This window comes from Zingiber officinale, chromosome 4B (genome assembly GCF_018446385.1).
Source record: "Zingiber officinale cultivar Zhangliang chromosome 4B, Zo_v1.1, whole genome shotgun sequence".
Lineage (NCBI taxonomy): Eukaryota > Viridiplantae > Streptophyta > Magnoliopsida > Zingiberales > Zingiberaceae > Zingiber > Zingiber officinale.
In genome coordinates this window covers 27,078,222-27,087,417 of record NC_055993.1, presented here as the reverse complement: position 1 = coordinate 27,087,417, position 9,196 = coordinate 27,078,222, and the positions used below count along the sequence as shown (strand labels likewise).

The 9,196-nt window shown below is 36.4% G+C and overlaps 1 long non-coding RNA gene and 1 pseudogene across 1 annotated transcript; both read right to left on the bottom strand.

Moving 5' to 3' along the window:
• Window positions 1-3,055: 3,055 nt before the first annotated feature.
• Window positions 3,056-5,541, bottom strand: LOC121974891. Its single transcript, XR_006110141.1, has 3 exons — window positions 4,959-5,541; window positions 4,608-4,668; window positions 3,056-3,410 (listed from the first exon to the last, which is right to left on the bottom strand). It is a non-coding gene; the product is annotated as an uncharacterized LOC121974891 (long non-coding RNA).
• Window positions 5,542-8,701: 3,160 nt separating this feature from the next.
• Window positions 8,702-8,773, bottom strand: LOC121978859 (annotated as a pseudogene).
• Window positions 8,774-9,196: the final 423 nt, after the last annotated feature.

Sequence of the window (9,196 nt, the reverse complement as noted above, 5' to 3'; positions counted from 1 at the left end):
CTCTTCATGATTTAAGTTTAAACTGGAATTCAGTCATAAGTCTGAATTCTGGAATTCTGCATATTATGTTATGCATGTAATTCTTATTTCTGAAATGCAGATGTCGAAAGTCAGAAATTTGGTTACTGAAACTGAAGCTGCTGAACAGAAGCTCTATTCTCAGTCTAAAGTAATGGTAGATATAGTTCAAAATAGTTTCAAACAGATTGAACTCCATCAGATGAGCCTAGAGATTTAGTTCAGCCATCAATTTTAGGATTCTAATATGCAGTTTTGGAATTGTTGTATCAACTTGGAGTGAATTTGTTGAGTTTTATTGTCCGAGACAGACAATGTTTTAAGTGTGGGGGAGGGATTCCTTATCCATTAGTTGATTTGAGATGATTTGAGTTTCAAATGCTGGAATTGAAGTGGAAAATCAGTAAAATCAGTGGCAAAACAAAGGAGTGTATCAAAGGTGAAGATAGAGTATCAAGATTTTTTGTTTGCATTCAAATTGAAGGAGAAGTTAGCTTGATATGTTGAATTGATAAAAACAAATGGTATTCATCTCTTTTCACATCAAAATGGTCAACTCATCAAGTATATTCTCTCCAATACTCTTATCTTCTCATTTCCTTCATTAAATACTTTTCTTTTGTCATTTCATCCATTTCAATTGTTCTTTTTGCTTCCATTTCAATTCTTCATGATTAAAAATCCTTTTGATTCATGTATGCTATGTTTTATAGTGGTGGAGAATTAGAAAATAAGCAAGCTTATGGTAGTGAAATGTTGTGAGTTGCATTGAGTGAGCTCCACTTATACACATGTTTGAGTGTGAGAGTTAGAATAGGTAAATTCCTTGTGAGATTGCAACTTGCTTAATTTTTCAATTAGATTGAAACTACCATACCTACTGATTATTGTTTGGATTGTATTCATGATTGTTAGTGATTTTTAAGATGATCTTAGTTAAATTCTTTTTACTATCTTCTAGGTATTGCTAGGGAATTTTCTATGGAGATGATTTTTAGTTTTCTTTACTTGCACGGGACGTTCAAGACTAAGTGTGGGGGATTTGATAACCATGATTTTACTGCATTATTTTGACTCATTTATGCATGGTTTTGATGTTGGTTTCATAGTTTAAATCATGGTTACATTACATTTTTGTGCATTGCATAGATTTTGGACTTAATTGCAAATTATATTATTTTTTGTGTTATTTGATGCTAATATTTGATTCTTATTTTGTAGGCATCAAAGGATCTTAGATTTGGATCTATTTGGACCGGAATTGGGCTCGAATCGGAGTTCAAAAGACAAGATCAAGCTTTGGGTCGATTTGGGCCGTTTATCAAGAATAGGACAGATCTGGACCATCCGTTGAAGATCTGGCCGATCCAACCTAATGGGGGGCAGATATGAGCCATTGATGAAGATCCAGAAGTTTTTATCCAGATCTGAGTTCATCTAGCCATTGATCCAGCCAGAAACAATCTGGGCCGTTCATTGAAGACTGGGCAGATCCGGGTCATCCAGTGATGATCTGATCGATCCGACCTACGGGAGGGTAGATCCAGACCCTAAATCAACATCAGTACCTTTGGATCAGATTTTGGGCAAGCTTTCACCGTTGATTTAGCTCCAAATTGCTCCCAGCCGTCCGTTCAGATCCAATCTGATTCAAAACAGAAGCTACAGTACCCAGCTTCCTTCGTCGACTCCACAGCGCGCAGAAGCCTCGTCCTCGCGGCGTTTCTCCGGATTCCGACCCCTTTCCTTCTCCAATCCATTTCCCGAGCTTCTACCTTGGTGGAAGACTTCTTTGCAACTTATCCCGATCATCTGTAGCACCGGCGAGTGTTCTCTCCGGCGAAAAATCTGCTCACGGCGACTTCTCTGTTTTCGCCAGATTTGGAGGTGGTCTTCCAAATCTGCGCTCCGATTCCCATCAGTGACGCTTGGAGGTGGTCCGCCGGCGTTATTGAGCTTCATCCGATGCCCATCTGCAATCCACGACTTCGATCCAGATTCAGAGAGCTCCGGTAGCAGATTTCCAGCATTTTCGGCATTTTCTTGGGTTCGGGTTGTTTCCAGCGTGTCGGGGGTGGTCCGTCGGCACTTGTGAGCATTCCTCGAACTGATTTGTAGCTTAGAATCTCCACTGAGGTCCGAAATTTGGTGGTCTCGACTTTGACACTCTTGTGTGACGGCAAGAGTGTGAAGTTTGGTGAGATTGGTTGCGAGTTGGATTGGTTAGGGTTTATTTCGTTTTGTTATTGTTTTTACATCTTAGAACAGATTCATTTGATGTTTTTTTATGATTTTAGCAAGTAATTTAGTATTTCATTACCTTGTTAAAGCTTAGTTTAAGTTTTATTTGATGCTTGGTTAATTGTTTAGTGTTTGAGTTTTAAGTTAGGGTTTAGATTTTGCTTTAGATCAGATTTAATTTGATATTTGCTATTTCAATCTTAGTTTAAGTGTGTGTTAATAATTTAATCACAACGTAGAGTGACAATACGTTTGGGTTTGATTATTGGCACACAAGTAGATTTCATTTATGCATTAGAGTAATCTTTTTATTTGTTGTGCTTTCATTTGTTAGATTTAGATTCAAAGCATTAAACCTCCAACTCCATTTTTATATCGAAAACCCCAAAAATAGGAAATAAAGACAATCCTAAATTACATTCTATCGTTGGTTCCTCGAGAGCGATCCTGGGCTCGTTACTACAACGTTATTGCGAAATTAAGGGGTTCAGTGAAATATTAAATTGTTAATTTAATAAGCCTATTTGTGACATTTAATATAGATTTTAGGCTACTGTCATCATGCTAACCCAAGTGAGAACCCAATAGACATTCAACTGACCTAATAGTAACTAAATATAATAGTGAATCCAAAATATATAATAGCACTAGAGATATACTTTACTTCCTATAGATCGGAGATGTCCTGTCATTGCCTAGTCCCAAACTCAAAAATCACATCGAGAAAACAAACCACAATATATGAAGCACAAAAATAAGTTTCCTAATCTGTAGCTCTGATACCAATAACATTATCACACCCTAAAAGTATACTTGGACGGTATCCCCTAGTGATAATGTATGATACAACATGATATAAGTCCACATATTAAGAAGAAATATACAGCGAAAGATAACAACATAACCACCACTCAAAAAGGGGATTTGCATAATCCCTTCACAATAAATAAAACACAAATGACTGCGTATTGGTATGACTTACACAACAAGTACAAGTCCGAATCAAAAGACACTATAAGGTTAAAATCCATGAATGAAACAAAGTGTAAATACAAAAAACAAGACACAACGAGGAAAGCACGATCTTGAAATGTGATGTGGGATTGATAGCTAGGACCTCTGAGCGACACACACCTCCTTTATCTGCTAACCTGAAAGGTTAAAGAAAAATAATGGGCAGTGAGTATAAAATATTAAGTAGGTATAAGAAGATAGTGCATGATACTAAAACATAGGGAGATCAAAAGATATAGTCTTAAGAAGAATACTTACTATAGAAGTAAGAGTTTCACTATAATCGTCTACTAGTCAAATCATAAATAATATTATAACCCTCTAACCAGCTCAACCAGGTGTAACCCATAGTCGAGAGTACATACTGTACATCCAAACTTACACGAACAAATGGGTAACCAGAATATAACAAGCATATAATAAGTCCTGGTTAGCACAATGTGCTAACACAAATAGTCTCGTGGGCTGTCAGGATATATATAACTAGTCACTGTCTGCGGGAGAATGTTTTACCACGGATGATCCCATGAACGAATAGAATGAAGTAGCTATCTAACTCCCCCTGCCACTGACTATAGGAGAATGCTCCACCATGGATGGTTCTATGGGCAGTCAGGGTATGTAATCGTCACTGTCTGTGGGAGAACACTCTACCACGGATGGTCCCATGGGCAGACAGGGTATATAAATAGTCACTGTCTGCAAGAGAATGCTCTACCACGGATGATCCCGTGAGTAGACAGGATATATAAGTGCACAACAAAAAATGGTGAGTAAACAGTGACATTCAGATTCAAGAGTGAACTCTGCTAGCTACCCTATGGTATCGTCTCACAAGTATATAACGCAAAACAATCAACCAATCTCATTAAGAAAATACTATTCATCTAGTCATAACATCTCAACTAACTCCATGGTATTATCATAAACACACTAAAATAACGAGGTCATAATCACATAGTCCCAAATGATAATCCAAACTAGATAATTCTAGTAGGATACTCTACCACTTACTACAGTATAATATCTAATACATATAAGCAAAAGCCTAAGTATATACTCATATGGTACGATATAAATACACAAACATATGTCCACAACTACACTATAGTTTGGTAATATCCTACCAACATAACCAATCCAAGCAGGGATAACAATTTCGATTGCATAGATATCAAAATATATCAACATACAAGATCAAGCAATAAAAGATCAAACTCAAGAGGTAACCTAGAGTAGATATCAAGCTAAAATAACTACTACACAAGCAATACAAATAATAGTATCATGCACTAAAGTCAACAGTCTAAAGAAGACAAGTAGGAACTACCCACATCAAATGTAGCTCGTGTTGAACTATTCCCATGTCGAGATGCTCATCTCGAATCAGAAATCCTGCAATCGCATAATGCATATTATAGCTAGGTTATACATAAACCAATTAGCTAATCTAAACCTAATCCAATTAGAAAACCTAAATTGATTAATAACCCCTCATTTAACCTAGGGTTAATCAATAATAAATCTAATCATTACCCAACTAATGAACTCAACTAATCAATGAATAACATCATCTTTTACTCATCCTACAAATGACCATAATTTAGCTAAGATAAATCCTCTTAATCTTCGATCCGGATTAACCGATTATAAAATCAAATCAGCATTACCCAAAATTTTTCTACCTCTCCGGCAATGGCATCAGGCGATAGAGAACTGGTGGCGACAGCAGCGACGGTTCGCAACAGTGGTTTCCATGGCAGTGAAGCAGGCCAACAACGCAATGGTGGCCGGAGTAACAATCGGCGACACTGTGGTGGCTACAGACAGCCACTTGTTTCTGGCTAGCGAGTTTGCAACAGCCGGAGAAGAGGAGGGAAAGACCAAGTGTAGTCGCACAGACACCGGCTGCTCATGAGCAGCTGCAGCGCTAGGTCAGATGTGCGACGTCGGCTCGAAGGGCACAACGAAACCGTGGTCGCGAGGAAAGGATGCATCATTGGTGTGGTCTCACACACGTCTACGGTAGAGCGGCGCCAGCGGTTGGGCGGCGCCGATTCTTCTGGTGGCGGAAACGCCGCGTGCGCAAAGACAAGGAGGGGAAAGACAACGCTCAGTGTTAGTCGGCTAGGGCTCTACCAAAAGCACTAGTGATGGTGAGAGATCCCGGCGACGCGGTGTAGACGGCAGAGTTAGGCGATCGGGGTCGGCGGTGGCGGCTGCAATGAGTTGGGGAAGAGATAACGCGAGAGGGGGTGAGAAAATAACTTAGACATCCCATATTTGGTATAATTTTCATATCAAAATAATACAATTTCAGCGCTAAATACTATTTCAATTTCAATCCATCCATATCATATTACACTTAAAAGAAAATATTCTTTAAAATATTTTATTTTTCTTATTCATAATTTAATTATCAACTTACATTAAAATTTATTAATATAAAATTATATTTAAATTTATTAATATTTTATATAATAATTATTATATTTAAAATTAATACTATATTAATATTTTATTATATTTTTTTAATTAGTAATATAATTTATAAATATAATTATAATTAAAATATATTAAATAAATTAAAAATAATAATATTAATAAATTAAATCTTTATCGATATACATAATAAAATTTAAATATGCTACTACATACAATTAATTTAACTTTATAATAAATAATAGTTACATTTAATTACATTTAAATATCTTATAAGTAAAGATAAAGAAAATAATAATTATAAATTAATTACATTTAATTTTATTAATTATATAATAAAATTTAAAAATAAAAACTCTCTCCGATACTAAATATGGTGATGTGAATATAGTGTTGCATTATTTATTGTACCATATTTGATATGGAATTTGATGTATCAATTGAAATATTTTGGTGCTAAATTTATATTAAATTTAATATTTTAATGATGAATTGAAGATGATCTTAGGATACCCTCTCTTTGTTTTAAAGAAGTATTTAGAAGTATTTATATAAATTTAAATACTTAGGATTTAATTAAACATTAATTAATCTAAACTTAAGTTAAATTCACCTTGCCTTTTAATGTCATTCTAGTTCAGTTTTAATTCCAAAATTTTTCTAAACATCCTTATAAATTTCGAGGTTGACAGAGTCGTTAGTGATCATGATATATATATATGACTGCCTGATGTTCGTAGATCTTATATTCTTTTATGCATGTTTTGATGCACAATCAAGTACTTTATTCATCATTGATTTATGCATTCTTACACTCCTTATCAAATTTATAGCATAATTATTCTTTTATGTCAGAGATCTACTCTTTGTGTGCATTTATATTGATAGGAATCACTTTTGGAGCGAAAAAGGTGATCATCGACGAACCGGAGAACAAGCAAAAGATATTGACACCAGCCGTGTGATCCTACAGGGTCGTGTGGTCCGTCCAGAGGAAGGGCAGCACACGGCCGTGTGATCCCACAAGGCTGTGCCGCCCATCCAAAGCCAAAGAAGCACACGACCGTGTGATCTCACATGACAATGCAATACATCCAGAGCCGAAGAAGAACACGGCTGTGTGGATCTCATATGACCGTGTCAGTTGACCCGAAGCCAAGGCGACATTGGCCATTTGAATCTCATACGGCCATGGCACGGGCCATGTCAGGCTCGTGCCCTAACCTATAAAAGGGGCTTTAAATCTTTTCTGGAGGAGAGGACGCTATGGGCCTTGAGAGAATTATCTTGGTATTGTTCTACACCATCCTCGACTGTCGTTCGACGATACGAGACAGATTCCATCATTCCATCAACTCCGGAAGCGAAGCATTGAACCCCCAAGGATTACTCAACGTCATTGGATAAGCCTTCTTCTCCCTCCTTCTCTTTTTTGGGTTTTGATCGCTTTATTTCTCTATGTCTTTGGACTCTTTTCTTTCCTCTATGGAGTATATTCATTGTTCTAAACTAAGGGAGTAGTTGAGGTTGTGTTATGATGTAAAAATTCATGGTTATGCCTTTTATCTATTTACATGATATTAACTTGTTTTGTATCTATTCGTTCTAATGTGAATGAGATGTCGTGCCTTGTTAAATCGAATGTTTGTGTAGAAATTGTTGATCTTGTAGAAGAAGTGCCTTAGATCATATACTCGATGGGTCTTAGTGACAGGGGTAACCTGTTTACCGATGTCTAGGGCATTCCCTTGAAAGGAGAAACAATTCCTCCATAAGGAAATAGGAAACCATACCTAATTTCTATCTTTATCTTTACTGTTATTTACTAGACATCTATTTCTGTGATCTATATCTGAGGTGCGCCCCTAGTGATAGGGGTTAACCGTTTCCAGATTTCATAGGAATCATCTCTATTAAATACTTAGGGATAATAAATCTAACTTTCTACAAGTGCATACTAATTGAAGGTAGGAAATTGGTAGACCATGATACATTAGTAAACATCACAATGAAATTGAACTCCTAGAATATTCCCTAAATCGATATATTCAACACTTACTCTAGTTATCTTTTCCTTCTTCTATGTTTCTTCTTTCTTTCTAGACAGTAAATTTTCAACAATCAATAGTTTAGCTAATTCTACGTGAGCGATCGCTAGTACTTATAACCAATCCCTGTGGTTCGATATCTTTTATTACTAATGACGTATCCGTGCACTTGAAGAAATGTAACAAGTTTTTGACATCATTATCGGGGACTACACTTATAACATTAGTGATAATTCTTTAAGTTAGACTAAATTTTTGCTTTCTTTATAGTTTAAATAATTCTTGCAAATTTTATTTTGAAGTTACATCTTACATTTGCTTACTTAAATTTCTGTATTTTGAATCTCCAGCATTTTCCTTTTACCTTTGAAAATTTTAAAAACTCTGTTCTCTTATTGCATTTGGATTGCTTGATACCCCGTTCTTATATGCGAAGAGCTAATCTTATAGGAGATTTGGCCCAGAGATCGATAGAACTTTTCGAAGGAGAAGAATCCTGCAAAGACTCCAAGTAGAACAAGAAGCATCGGAAATGGCTAACAAACCTTTGAAAGACTATGCAACACCTTATGCACGTGGAATTCGGTCTAGCATCACCAGGCCACCAATTGAAGCTAATAACTTTGAGATAAAGCCCGCGGTAATCCACATGGTCCAGCAGAATCAATTTGGAGGAGGACCAAATGATGATCCGGACTAACACTTGGAATCATTTTATGAGATCTGTAGTACGATAAAGGTGAATGGAGTTCTAACAGAAATAGTGAGATTACTACTATTTGGACTTTCTTTAAGAGATAGAGCCAAGCAGTGGCTTAACTCCTTACCAGCAAACAGTATAGCATCCTGGGAGCAATGTGAGTAACAATTTTTAGACAAATTTTATCCACCAAGCAAAAGGCTCACATGAGGAATCTAATAGCAAGCTTCAGATAGACAGCCTTAGAATCATTATTTGAAGCATGTGATAGATTCAAGAGTATGCTCAGACAGTGCCCTCATCATGGGCTTGAGAAGTGGTTAGTCCTACAAATATTTTATAATGGCATCAACTATCATACGAAGGTGTCCCTCGATTTTACAGCGGGAGGGGCATTAATGAACAAGAGCTTAGATAAAGCTGAAAATATTATTGAAAATGTAACTCTGAACCATCATCAGTGGACATCTGAAAGATCTGGAGGCTCCTTTTTTGAAAATCAAAATCAAGGCTTTAGGAAAATTTGATATAGATGCAGTCACACTCATGTCTGCAAAGTTAGATGCTCTGCCCAAAAAATTTGAGACTATGGGAAATAGCACTGCCAATGTAATTATGTGTGTATGAGAGATTTGCGGAAGTACAGATATGCTCAAGATACTTGCCCCCTAGGGTCAATCTCTGTACAAATAAATCAACTTGAGCAATGTGATACAATAGTCAGTTACAATCA